The sequence below is a fragment of the Patella vulgata genome, chromosome 3 (assembly GCF_932274485.2).
Source record: "Patella vulgata chromosome 3, xgPatVulg1.2, whole genome shotgun sequence".
Classification (NCBI taxonomy): Eukaryota; Metazoa; Mollusca; class Gastropoda; family Patellidae; genus Patella; species Patella vulgata.
The window spans coordinates 19,209,709-19,223,663 of NC_065881.2; the positions used below are offsets into that span (position 1 = coordinate 19,209,709).

Genomic DNA, 13,955 nt, shown 5'->3' on the forward strand with positions numbered 1-13,955 from the left:
TTATGAAGAGTTAGACGTACAACACTTTCTGGATAATCCGAGAATTTAATTATGATTCGATATTTGTAATAATTAGTAAGCGACTAAATACAACATCGTCTTATGTATGCAACGAATTCTCCTCTGACTTCCAAGAGAGGTAAGTCCACGTGACATAAACATGACCTGGTTTGATCGAATTTTTATAGCAGGACATTCCTTCGCAATTACAATGTTTGAGAAGGATTTGAAGCAAAGTTATGAAAAATTAATTAGTTTGAATATGTTTTTAGTCCATATATACCATTAAATCACCCAGTTTGTACGCGGGAACCCATCTTTAATTGCTTAATCTTTCTGGAATACCAGATTTGAAAATAATATTTAATGATGTACCTGACAACGTTGGTTATTACAGAATTTGTATTTTTGAATGTTGTGCCGAACATGTATTAATAATATCAATGAGAACACTGAAAAAAAGTCAAATGACAGGACATCAGAGGGATTGTGTCTCACAAAACCAGAATTTTTGCCTGACATTGTCTGTGATTGGCGTACATCATCTCTGTAAAATTGGGGTATTGGAACCTGTGCCCCCAACCTCCCTCCTCAAATAGTCAGATAGTCATGTATGAATATGATTCCAACAAGCTTTAATTGCACAATCCCCAATTTAGAACCTTCATTACTGTTTGTAAGATTGTCTCTCTCTTCTTCTTGGGGGCTTAATGTCCACTTCTACCTAGGTGGATGCATTCCACAATGTCTGGTCACTAATCTTGAAGTAATTTGTGGTCAAATTCTTGTCCCTTTCAGTAAAATCTGGCCTGCTGTTCATCTCATCCATCTCTTTAAAATATTGTGATAATAATCTGAAAACTTGAGCCAACAAATTCCTTCAATCATCACATGTACCAGATCCTTGTGTTGATTATCTCTGGGCTATTTCTTTGTTAGTTTAAGGGTCAGTAACTTGTCTTCACCTCAATTGATTTAGCACACCCTCTCTAATTTTCACTAAATTGGTTTGATTCTGATGGTCTTGACACCCTTTTTTGAAGGCAGTTCTGTTTGTTTATCTTGCTACATTATAGTATTTGAAGCATCTTCAAGATCCCCTGTATACCATTTACCGCATGTTAAAGATCCCCTGTATACCATTTGCTGCATGTTTAAGATCCCATGTATACCATTTGCCACATGTTAAAGACCCCATGTATACCATTTGCAGCATGTTAAAGACCCCCTGTATACCATTTGCCGCATGTTTAAGATCCCATGTATACCATTTGCAACATGTTAAAGATTCCCTGTATACCATTTGCCGCATGTTTAAGATCCCATGTATACCATTTGCTGCATGTTAAAAATCCTCTGTATACCATTTAAAGCACATTAAAGATCACCTGACAGTTAAAATCAAAATAAAACAGATCAGTATCTTTCGGACCCATCAATCAGCCCCCCCTCCCCATAGCTGCAAGGTCCTGTGTACACATTGACACGCATGTTGGTGTTTGATGAAGAATAGGTGGAAAAGCTGCCGTCCTGGCAAAATTCCCCTCATAGCACACTGCATGGCACAGAAAAGTAAGAGGTTATAAAATTTTATTTCTCCAATTGAAATTTTATTTTATTTGGAATAACAATACAGATTGCAACAAAACTAAAAATTGTCATTAATGTATTCAAGATCGGACTTAAATCAGTTTCTTCACTTAATAGAAAAAATATATTTCTTGCAATCATTGAATCATTAACACAAAATATATGACATTCTCAAAAAACACATGTTTTATAAAACTAATTTCATGTGGGAGTTTTTCATTTTATGTGGGAGTTTCTTATTTTATGTGGGAGTTCCTGATTTTATAGTCTACATCATATTTTTCTCTGGGGACTTTTTTTTACTTATTGATTTACTTATGTTATTAAGATTACTGTCATTAGTATCAGTTTGTTGGAAAATGATCTCAATTCGTTGTGATGTAGAACGATCCATTATATTTTATTGTGAGATGTTGATAGGAATTAAAATTAGAAAAAATAACACCTACTGTAAGATTAAAGCGAATGGTATTAAAGGCGCAGTATTCGTGACTAAAGGTGGTGTATTGTAATATATAAAAGACATTGAAATAAAAACAAATACACAAATATGCAACAACTGTAAGGTTCATTGGGATGATATTAAAGGCATTAAAGATACAATATTGATGACAAAAAGGTAAGTTTAGACTTGTAGACTGTAAACTGGTTATTTCTATCTAAAGTTCTCGTTATTTGATATTGATTCCACGATACCATCGTTATCATCTTATACAAGACCGAAGTATAACTTATTTCTATCTATAAACATTCAGCTCAAAATTGGTGGTCCTACTAAGAACGTTGGTCAATACCATTCAAAGTATTGCAAAAAGGAAATTTAAATCAAAGCAGGTTTTAAGCACATCAGGAATATGTAATTACTTTTGGCTGTTCCATGATGGAAGATTGTCTCTTTAAGGCCACACCAATATCATTTTCTTTTTTTCGGGGTCTTTATAATTAAATAATTACTTATATCAGAACCAAGTACTTTTGTTTTTTTGGATGTCTTTTTCCCGAAGAAATAAGAAGGAAAATGTTTTACAGGTGTTCCAGGTGAACAGAAAATTAAATTGATGTGGCCTTAGTAATCTTATACCTAGTATTTTTATACAGGTCTTCCGCAGCAGAACAGTACGACGTTAAACCCCATTTCATTTCATTTTATTTTCTACAGGTGATATTTTCATCTTGTTAGTTCCATGCTATAGATTGTCTCTTTAAGTGATTTTATACCTAGTTGTTTTTATACAGTTCATATTCTCATTAAACTTAGAGTAAAATTTGTTAATACAATGTAATTGAAAAAAGTATTTGAAATAATGACTCTTACTCCATTATAAATACATTAGTTTTCAATCAACAATCTCTGATGAAGTAAGCCACCACACAACAAATTCAAATCATTTATAGTTAGCCCAACTATTTGGCAGTTATTTCTCAATGGTCAGCCATCTTTCATTGCTGTGATAATTACTGGAAGTGAAATTTATTGGTGGTTGTTGATAGCTTGCCCACCAGAACATGATGGATTTTGGAGAACCAGAAAGGTTCTTGAAAGAAATGCATGACCATTTTTTTTTTTGATACTTTTGAAATAATTTAGTAATGTCATGAAAGACGTGTGATGCTTCTTAATTAAAGTAATTAATGCATTTCATTTAAAAAAGCTGAAAATGAATTGATGTTACTTAAAATCCCTCTGATGTCACTGAGCATTTATTTGCAAATATGTATTTATTAGTTTAGAAATTGTCTCGGGAGTAAGCCCTCAAGGCCCATTTTGCCCCCATTATGCTGACAGCCCCCACCCCCGACAATATAAATTTCTGTAACCCTAATAACTCATAATTGGGATACATTAAATTGTAAAGTTTAAAAAACTTTTAAATTATGCATCTCCAACAGATAGAATTAGGTTTATATTCTGCAAGTGTAGAACTTGTGTTTTATCTGACGTACATGTAAATCTGTATGTATATTTATTTATTCTGTGTAGACTCTATGTTAAAGATGCCACAGATTACCTGATTTTTACGTACAGTACAAATTCACAAATCTTTTAACACATCTAAAACAAGATACAAAACCTTGCTTCTCTCATCTTTCCAATGTTTTAAGTGAAATTTTGGTGCTTTGACCTTTCTGTAAAGGAACAGAAGCTTCTTCCTACCAGATTCAGATATATATGTTGTTGTTAAAACTGTTGATCATCATTTGAGTCTTTTGGATAGTATCCTGAGATTTTCTGGTGTGGTATCCCCTTGTCAGTGGTGCAGTACAGAGTCCCTGACATGGACAACTGTCTAGTTGTTTGGATGGGTTGAAAAACCGAGGTCTTGTGTACACATTGGAGTGACAGTTGGAATTTGATATAAGAGTAGGCTGTAGCGCCGCTGTCTGTATAAGTTTCCCTCATAGCACATTGTATGGTGTATGCCCATCTTCATTAGCCCAGTTGGAGCAGAACAGTGGAATGTTAAACCCCATTTATATCAATTTTTCACAGCTTAATGTATTTCAATAGGTTATTCAACTTTTAATTTAAAGAATAAAACAAAATATCAACAACAGATAATCTCCCAGCTTGGATTCAATCAGACTAAACAGAGGTCCATCAAAAGATTTTACCTAACACTTACAGGTGGCACAGGTTTGTTTATATCATCTGCAGGGGATGTCAAATATTGGGACTTTTTTAAATTCATCAGTCTTTGTAAATATCTTTGTAAATTAAAGCATTTTTGGACTGATATTCTCGTTCATGATTCATCTTTCACAATATTGTCAACAAGGAAGTCAAATATCCCTCAAATAACAATCAGAGGACAATCAGCTCCATTAAATGTAATTTTTAATGGAAATGTCATGGGATTTAACTTTTAAAGTGGCTGTCTGTTCATTGATAGTAATGTTCAGGAACACAAGGTACAATTTTATGGATACACAATTACTGAGTTTGATACTAAGCGACGTTTCGACGAGGATACTCTCGTCTTTATCAAGCAATCAAAGAAAATATTCAGGAACTTGAGATATTTGCACTTTCATTTGGAATATCTGGAAGGTAAAAGGAATAAAGAGTTGAATTTCCTGATTGTGAATGAAATGAAAATACAATGAACATTTTAATATCAATCAATGTGGATCCTGGATAGAGTTTGGATTGTGTGTAATTCCATGTATTTTTCTAGGATGTCTGTATTAATATTTATAAGTGTATTTACATGCCAGGGTTTGGATTCTTGCCATACTCGATCAAGTAGAAGTTATACCATACATTTGTTGATTTTGAACCAATATGGCACCAATATACACCACATGTGGGAAATTGGAGGCGGGCTCTAGTGATGAAGCATCTTAAAATGATTGACATATGTGCACTGAACTAATTTGCATAATTTGATTTCATTATCATCTTTTGTTGTTTTTCTTTTTGAAGATCCAAATTTCATTTTTTTTTTTAGATAAGTTTTATAACCTTGTGACTGGTCATTGAACTGTTTGTGAAATCCCTGAGAATGTAATGAATGACAAGTTAAGAATGGAATGGGAATTTTCATTACAAAGTCTGTGATCGATTTCAGACAAGATCTAATTTTTCACAGCATAGTTCAGCAACTGACAAGCAGTGACTTTGATTCAGAATATTCTTTTTGTACTTTGTTGGCGATACAGGAAGTTAGAGAAACAACTTACGTATGTATATAGCAGAATTTACCTATTTACCTACGCAGCCATAAAATCATGATATGGTACCAAAATTACATTGATATATACGATACATGATTAATCAAGACCTATGATTGGTTAAAAGTTTGTTACATTTTTTTTCATAGGCTGTTTGAATTATGCTGGTAATCATTGCTGCCAATATAGTATGGCACGATTCCAGTTATTGTAGATATTTTCTGCAAAAAAAAAAATGACACGATCTTTATGTTTTATGCTAAGAGATAAAAAATAAATAAAAAATAACAATAGATTGCAAAATATGTAAATCATCAACGTAAGAGAACATTTCAATCTTTTGGGATAAAAACTTCAAATTCATGTTATGCTAGATTTCTGTTTGTCTTGATTGTTTCCAGATAGACAAATCATGATAAAGTTAATTCAGTAGAATTCAAAGACTAAAACAAACTTTTAATTTGCTTGGAAATTATTTTTTTTCAAAAAAAAGAAGCCAACCATGACACTTTTCATGCATTGTTTTGATTTATTTTTTTAATTGAAGATAGTAAAATGGTGATCTGCTTAGTTGATTCAGTCGACCTCGAGGATTAAAACAAACTTTTCATTTTATTGAGAATTGATTGGTCTAACTGTTCAGGTGCACAAAAGACTTAATTGAATCAGGTAGTTTCTTTTTTTTGTGACCTGGGGACCTTTTTGTTTGTTTTTTTTTTTTTAAAAAGACATTCCTTACCTTTCATGTGTTTTTTTTTTCCCCAAGATGTCAAATGATGTGTGTAATTGGTTAAAACAAACTTTTTGGTTTTTAAAGATAGACCTAACTTTTCATACGCTTATACTTAAAAAGACTTTCCGAAATTTGGGGGTGAAAATACCAACATTTTTAAGTCGGGACTACCTGTCCGGGTTGATACTCTGGATATCAATTGTACGTTGACATTTGGTATCGACCCATGTGTAGTGTAGTCGGACGGACATATTTGCGTTCAGCTTAGCAGATAAAATTTGGTTTTGTTTGGTGGCAGCCTTTAACCTTATTTACTTGTCAGGGTTACTTGTTTTGTTTTCGTTGTTGTGAAAATTCTACAGATGATAGAAGCAGATTTTAAATAGGTCACTTTCGAGGATCTATGTACCCAATAAGATTTCTTTAGCTGATGTTTTTCTCTCTGTTTTTTTCTTTTTTATCAAGCTTGTGAAAACAGAAATTTTGGGTTATAAAACTACAACATTTCACTTTTGTTACATGGTTAGAAACAAGTTAATCCTGTAATATTTTGTTGTTGACGTCTTTTTATTTATTCCATTAAAGCTGTAGGCCTAAACTAAAGTTACCTTTTTTTTTACAGTTTATGTACATGTCTGGAAATAAGACACCTGTCAAAGACATTGTCAGGCACCAATTAAGGCTTTGTCCGACACAATCCATCTGGTGCCTGTCATTTTGTTTGGCACAGACTTTTGTCTTTTTTCCAGTTTTTTTAATGATATTTATAATACATTCTAAATGTCAGATACTAGATCAATTAATTTACTACTTGGAAAAAATTTGTAAAATTTGTGGAAATTTTAGAACAATAATGTGAAGAGAACGCATGAAAAAGTTGGAGATAATGAACAGAAAATTCATGAAAGATTTTGAATTGAATGAATATTAATGCTGTATAGCACGGAGTCCCATAAAATTGTTTTTAAAAGTTTTTGAAACATCAAAACGTTTTCAATTATTTGAATTGAACATTTGCTCTTTATGTTATTGTGCTGCAAATTCTTTCATACGTTTTCTTCTCCATTTCTGTTATTCGTCTTCTGAATAACTGCCTTTTTCCCTCGGAAACTATTCTGTAATTATTCCATGCATGGCATTGAAATGTTGAAAACTATGTCTGCTGAATTTGAATGTGATGCGTAGAGGAATTTGTTTTCATCAGTATCTGAAGGCTGTTTACATACGGACAAATCGGGCTTTGTTCTAGAAGCCAAAAAACAAATAAAACAATAGCTGAAACTAACAACAAGATGGTATTCTTTTGTCGCAACTTCGGGGCCCTTGTAAGGGTAACTTTACTCACATACAGTGTGCATACATCAGATTATTTCTCTTGATTGAGATAACTGATGTTATGTTATGGAAAGTGCATTATAAAGAAACTGAAATAAAAGAATCAAGTTTTGAACAAAATCATGATAGATGTAGAAAAAAAAGGCTTTTGAAGTTTTTAAATCTGCTCCTCAATTTAACAGTCCATGTCATGTGTGCATTGAGTTTGCAGTCTTTATAAAATGCTGTTAACTATTGTCCCTAAACCTGAGTGTCGTCACACCTTTCTTTGCACATACCAAGCTGTAACTCCCCTCCAACCCAACTAGAACCCCCTTAAGAGATATAACCTCAAACTGGCTATCAGTGTGCAGGTGTCTTCTACTGTGTTAGCTGGTATAACACATCTTACATTGAGATGGGCAACTTCTAGGATTACTGTTTGGTTTTTCCTTTAATCCCATGGATATCTCTTCTTACCCTCAGAAATTTGGAAGTTTCTGGTGAACTTCGACCTGTTGGAATGAAAAGGTATGTAAAGGAATTTTATGACGGTCATCTAGGCTTTCATGAGCCCTATCCTTTCATAACATTTCTTCATATTTAACAGATTTGTTATAATTATTTTGTTAATTATAATTATGGTTTAACAGTTAAAATAATGTTGTTGGGTTTTTTTTTTAATTTTTATGTGGTTAAAGGAGCTAAATCGCTAACATTTGGGACCTAGAAATTGACACAAGTGGGTCGCAACTCATATAATACTGTAATATGAATGTATATAAACTGATATACATTCAATGGTTTCCGTTTTTACTCTAATTTCAAATCAGTTATGTTCCGCGAAATAAGACCGCAGTCTCAATCGAATGCAAATTTCTAGCGCCTGGTTATTCCAGTCTACATACGCCGTTTGGTTTGGTGCAATATGTCTAGCCTCGTTCATTGAGTCTCTTGCTAGAACTGGGGTTGAAACGCATTATGGTACACGATTCGTGTACCAATGGCAAAATGTTTATTTTGTCTTAAATATTGGATATCAGAAGCCCATCTTTTTCCGGTAAGATCACAGCATCAATGTTGATTGAAATTGACAAATAATTTGTGTTTTCAATGTTGAAGATTTTGGATGATATTGAGTTAGAGACTTAGCTACTTTAAATTTGAATAATAACGGTAATTGAATGGCATTTTCAGATGTAAGAGTTAACTTGAGAAGTTAGTCATATTTGTAAAAAGATTTGTGTAAAAGCATACCATCACATATGTTGTGCGTCGTACGGTTGTACACACACACCTAGATGATGGGTTCCCTGACCCCTAAACTATTACCATAATAAAAGGGTTCACATCCGCTTTTTTCACAGTTCTTCAAAATAGAGACCTTGTTTTCTATACCTCTTTTTATTGATTGAAAAAAAAAACCCTCTTTTATTCTGCTTTCACTAATCCCTATTTTGATGTAAGGGCCTGTTGGTGTGATGCACTTCACACATGATTTAAAGGGTAAGAACCTGTTTCAAAGAGTGACATTAGTTAGAGGTCCTGTTTTTTCTGAGGAGAATAGAAGATTAACAAAAATCATTAATTTCAAACCAAATATAAGGCATAATACTGATTTGAAATAACTGAAGTATTTTAGTCCTAAGGAATATAAAAGATGAACTAAAAACATTAAATTCAAAATTTGAAACCATATATTTTAAGACGTAATTGATTTGAATTGAAAACATGCACATGCCAGTAAATTTAAAGAAAATGATATACAGGTCATAAATAAAACTAAACAAGGGTATTCATTTAATTGTTGATGGATTATCGATGTAATACATACTTATAAACAATTAGTACCTTGTATATTTTAATCTTATATTGATATAGCTTTAGGCTCATGATGTCATTGAAGATTAACCAATCGTGCTGCAAGCACCTGCTAATAAATCCCTCTCTAGTCAGTATTATACACATGGCATGTAGTGGTCAGTTTAGATCTATTATACTCGTCTGATTTATCTATTATATACTAGACACTGGTCAGTTATAAGTGTTTAAGATGTCATTGAGTATATGCTGGCCTCGTGAATCAATGTTATGCAATATTAATGGATAGGTGATGTTTTTAAAGGGATAGGAACCTTATTTATTTTTCTGGTGAAGTGTCTTCCCAGAGATTTTGACATTAATTAAAGACAGAAGATAATACCTTGATTAATTTTGCCATAAGTCCACCTTTTTGGTAACTGTCAAATTGATCCTTTGTTGAATCATACTTTTAATTTTGTCAGAAGTAATCTGCTATCTTAGATTTAACAAATTGTATTACTTTGTTTAAATGTCTGGACTGTCTTTAATATTAATTGTTTGATCAAGTAGATCGAGGAATGATGTGACTTTTTATATCTGTATTGAATCCTTCTTCACTGTTAAAAAACAGTGTTGGGGGGGGGGGGGTTGATTCCCAGCTTGAATGTGACAAGGATTAGGGTTGTCAAATATGTCCAACCTTGGTTGTTTGCTCAAAGTCAGGCAATTTTCTTCCACTGCTAAAGATCCCCTATGCTTAAGCAAATTATTAAAATAAAATTGAGACAGCTTCTCTCCCTCCATCTCTCTCTCTCTCTCTCTTATGTCAAATAAAAACCATGCTGATATAATGGATTCGAAAACAAGCCAAAGCTTACATAAATTGATCTCCAGTACAAATTTCAAAGCATAGCTTATATATATTTACATAAACAAAAAAATCAATAAATAAATAAATAAATAATTAAATAAATGACTATTAGCTGAAAACGTGATGTAAGTATTAATAGATACATTGTTATAAATAAATTGATGTGGAATAAAGATAGAAGAGTAAGTAATAATATAGATATATGAGAAGATTAATATAATACAGCTTTAGGCTATATATATGTATAAACATTTATCTGTGTATTATACTAATTACGGTATTAGGGTTACCTTTATATACGGACTAGTTTATTTCAACAACCTATTCAACCATTCAGTTTCTACTGTTTTGGATGTTGTCATGATCAAAGGTAAAAATTACATTTTATCTTGTGTTTTTTTTGGGTTTTTTTAAAAAGAAACCTGTATTTATTTTATAAAATGCATAAAGTGAATGATTCTGAGACATATTCCACCATTTAGCTTCATCTGTTTTGGATGTTTCTCAAACACGAATGTAAAAATGTAGTTGTGTTTAAAATATGTATTCAATTTATAAAATGCATAAAGTGAATAATTCTGAGTTCGACCTATTCAACCATTCAGTTTTGTCTGTTTTGAGTGTTAATCATACACAAAGATAAAAACTGTTTGTTTTTTTTTTTTTTTTTTTTTTAAAAAGACTTTATTCATTTTATATAAAATACCTAAAGTGAAGAATGTTCAAGATTCATGTCTAATTATTTCACATAATATATTTGATGTGACAGACAAACAAATGATGGAGACTGCTAATTGCATAATTACTGAGACAGTATCTGCAGACATGACATGGTTAGTTGAACACAGCATTGTAATTTGTTTGAGCAAAAAAAAAAAAAAAATCTTCAAAGTTTAACCAAAGGAACAAGTACACTTGGGTCAATGAATAGTTGTTTTGTTGGCAAAATTCAAAACTATTTTTTAATTACGATAATTACAATTTAATTCAGATATATATCGATGAATATTTTACATTGAAAACCATTTAATTTGTGATGTCTATAGAGGCTTTGAACATAATTTTACAGAATGAGGTGGATTTAAAACCGAAATTAGTGGTTCAGAAGCTTATGGTTTAATGTCTGCTTCCAGTTTCCACAATAGTGATATTGTAGATATTCAGAGAAAAACTCTGGAGTTAGATATCAAGAAGTTGTAATTTGATTTCATCTCCATTAAAGATAGAACACGTCCATTGAATTAACTGACAGATCGTCGGAAGGATCAAAGATTATGTAGTTGTTAATATAAACAAAAGAACAATTAGGAGGTTTATAAACAAGCAGGACTCTAAAAAAAAATCCTTCAAGTACAATGAGGTGTTAAGAGGATTAAATACTGCCATTGTTCTACTGCGTTTTTCTTACACACTTTCTTCAGTGCTTTAACTTGTGTTATAAAAATAAAAACTGAAATACCAAGAGATCAAAGAACGTAGACATTTGATATTTATATGGAATAATTCTATTGTTGTAATCTCTTCTATTTTTATCCCATATATAAAGCTACTTACATACCTACATAGTTACTTAAATTTATTTAATACTCCCACGTTTGTGACCTCTGTGATACCCATAAACAGTGGCAGGGTCCATGTGCCTCCCCCCAAAACCCCCAAATAACAGTATAAAATATTCGTAAATTTGAGCTTTAAGTTGATTGGGGTGATGTTGTTGATGAAATTAAATGTTATAATCGAGTCCAGATGATGGGCCACAAATCACCCCTGACAACCTCATTTTTCCAAATTTTCTCAGAAGAGGACCCTGACCGTCTTAATATCTGCGTCTGCCACTACCGATGACACAACAGTGGAATAAAAGAAAGTTTTTTAAAAAGTATACAACTTTAATTTCATCATAATCAGGCTTTGTAGAAATATTGATGACGATAGTTTACAACATTGATTACGCTTATTTTCTTCTGGAATCTTTTACAATTTTATACGTACTCCCACATGTTCGTGGACTCTGTGATACCCATTAAACAATGACTGAATGAAAGAAAGCTTTAAATAAAAATGAACGTATTTAATTTCATCATAGAATTTTGTAGAATTATTGATCATCATAGTTTAGAAAATATTGATTTAGCTTACTTTCTTCCGGAATCTTTCTTTCTGTGCAATATTCTTTATTAATTGAAGCATTAGTGCATAGAGACATGTACGTAATGTAAAATGTTATACTTTAAGGTCAAATACTTGCACTAGTTGTCACATGGATTGCTGATTTTACTTTTGGATATTCTAATAGTAAGTGCAGGAGAACTGCACCAAACATGAACAAAGAGAAACCAATAAGACAAACCCGCGGACAAGATACACAATTTACGGACATTGCAAGCCATAAACGACAAATATACTATCAAATCAAGTTCAGATTTCAGAAAATGTGAATCTTTCAATCAAAATATTTTTTTTTTATCTTTTTTTTTATTTCATTGAAATGAATTTTTTAAATGTTTCCTAAGGAGACCAAAAATGATCAAAGTTAATTACTTGAAGTTGATATCCACAAAATCTGTTTGAATCATCTTGACAACGTGAATGAATATTCAAATATTTGTGCTAGTACTAACTTGTACAAATATATAATCATTAATTTTGATCCATAAGAGGTCATGAAGAAGATAAAGTTATAAAAAAAGGTATAGTGTAATTTCTGATCTGTAAGATCTTAATAATCAAATCTCTGTAAATGGGGGAATTAAATGGTATGGGTTCAGATAATCAGACCTGATGAATTTAAAAACAATTTAGCAAATCACTGGAGCGCGTTTGATTGGGTGACTCTGTTCCAGTGGGTGAGTTTAGTCCCTAATGGCTGTGTTAATGAGTCTAACAGATCATAAGACAGTCTGAGAAGGTTGAGATGGTTTAGCTTGGTCTCTGGTCAGTTTAATTGCTTTATAATAATTGAATCTTTAACAACTAAATGAAATGTACTAAGTCCTGTATTTATATGTGCAAATTATAAAAATTCTTATTTTTTATATTTATACTGGTCTGGAACCTGTCTGTTAATCCTTGGATATATTTGTCTGCAGGTGTTGTAAACTCCTGTTGTTATTAGTAATTAGTAAATTCGAATCAATTAAATTTATGATTTAGTCATAAATTTTCAGTCAGTGTATCTGAGAATATGTATGGAAAGTTTTTTTGTTTTACAGAGATATAGCTATTTTATTCTTAAAGTACTTTATATTGACAACTGGGGTAAAATGAAGTAAAACTTTTCTTATATACAGAAGTCTCCTGTTTAGAATTATATAAACTATAAACTATAATCTTGAATCTACCGTCTTCCAAAAGCTGTTTCATATACAGCTTAACTCTTTACCGATCCTTGCTACTCATTGGTTGGTTGGTGGTAAGTGAAGTATACCAACAATTAGGCTAGCTGGCACCAACAGTCAATGTACACCAGCAGAGTAGGAAAGGTTCTGCTATTAAAGACATGTGCAACTACCCCCCTAGCTTTATAGCCGATGTATGGAACTAATGTGGTTGTAGTCAGCTTCTGTGGTTGTTAGTAGTAAAAGACGGCAACCTTGTTTGGATAATTTATTTATTTGAACTTGTTTAAAAGTTTTTATTTAATATAAAACAAGATCAAAAATTTTAAACAGTTCTACGAATTGGTTTTTGTTGCTCAGGAACATTCTGTGTGGATTTAAAGGATAGGAATAGCTGTTGTGAACTTGTTCCAGATTAACTGTATTTTGGATAATATTTCTGCAATTTTTACCAGTTATTCTTTTAGAAAGGATTATATATTAGACAGTAAGAGTCCTGAAAATTTGGATTACAATTTCAGAAAACTTGTGTAAGTATTTGAAACAAAAACCAACATGAGATTATGGTTGAAATACAATGTTTCCGTATAGATAATTAAACATTTTGAAAATTTGGATTAGAATTCGACCCCTA

General features: G+C 32.0%; 1 protein-coding gene across 5 annotated transcripts in view; it reads left to right on the forward strand.

Moving 5' to 3' along the window:
- Nucleotides 1-13,955, forward strand: part of LOC126815477 (fibroblast growth factor receptor 2) — an 85,110-nt gene that overhangs the window by 14,933 nt on the left and 56,222 nt on the right. The window contains exon 1 of one of the 5 annotated variants that reach the window (XM_056099479.1): nt 5,912-5,931. The exons of 2 other annotated variants lie outside the window; for them this stretch is intronic. The gene's annotated coding sequence lies outside the window, so the exon portion shown is untranslated. Of the gene's footprint in view, nt 1-5,911; nt 5,932-7,644; nt 7,841-13,466; nt 13,852-13,955 lie in introns of those variants that run through there. 2 more of the 5 variants (XM_050541138.2, XM_050541139.2) reach the window with 2 other exon arrangements.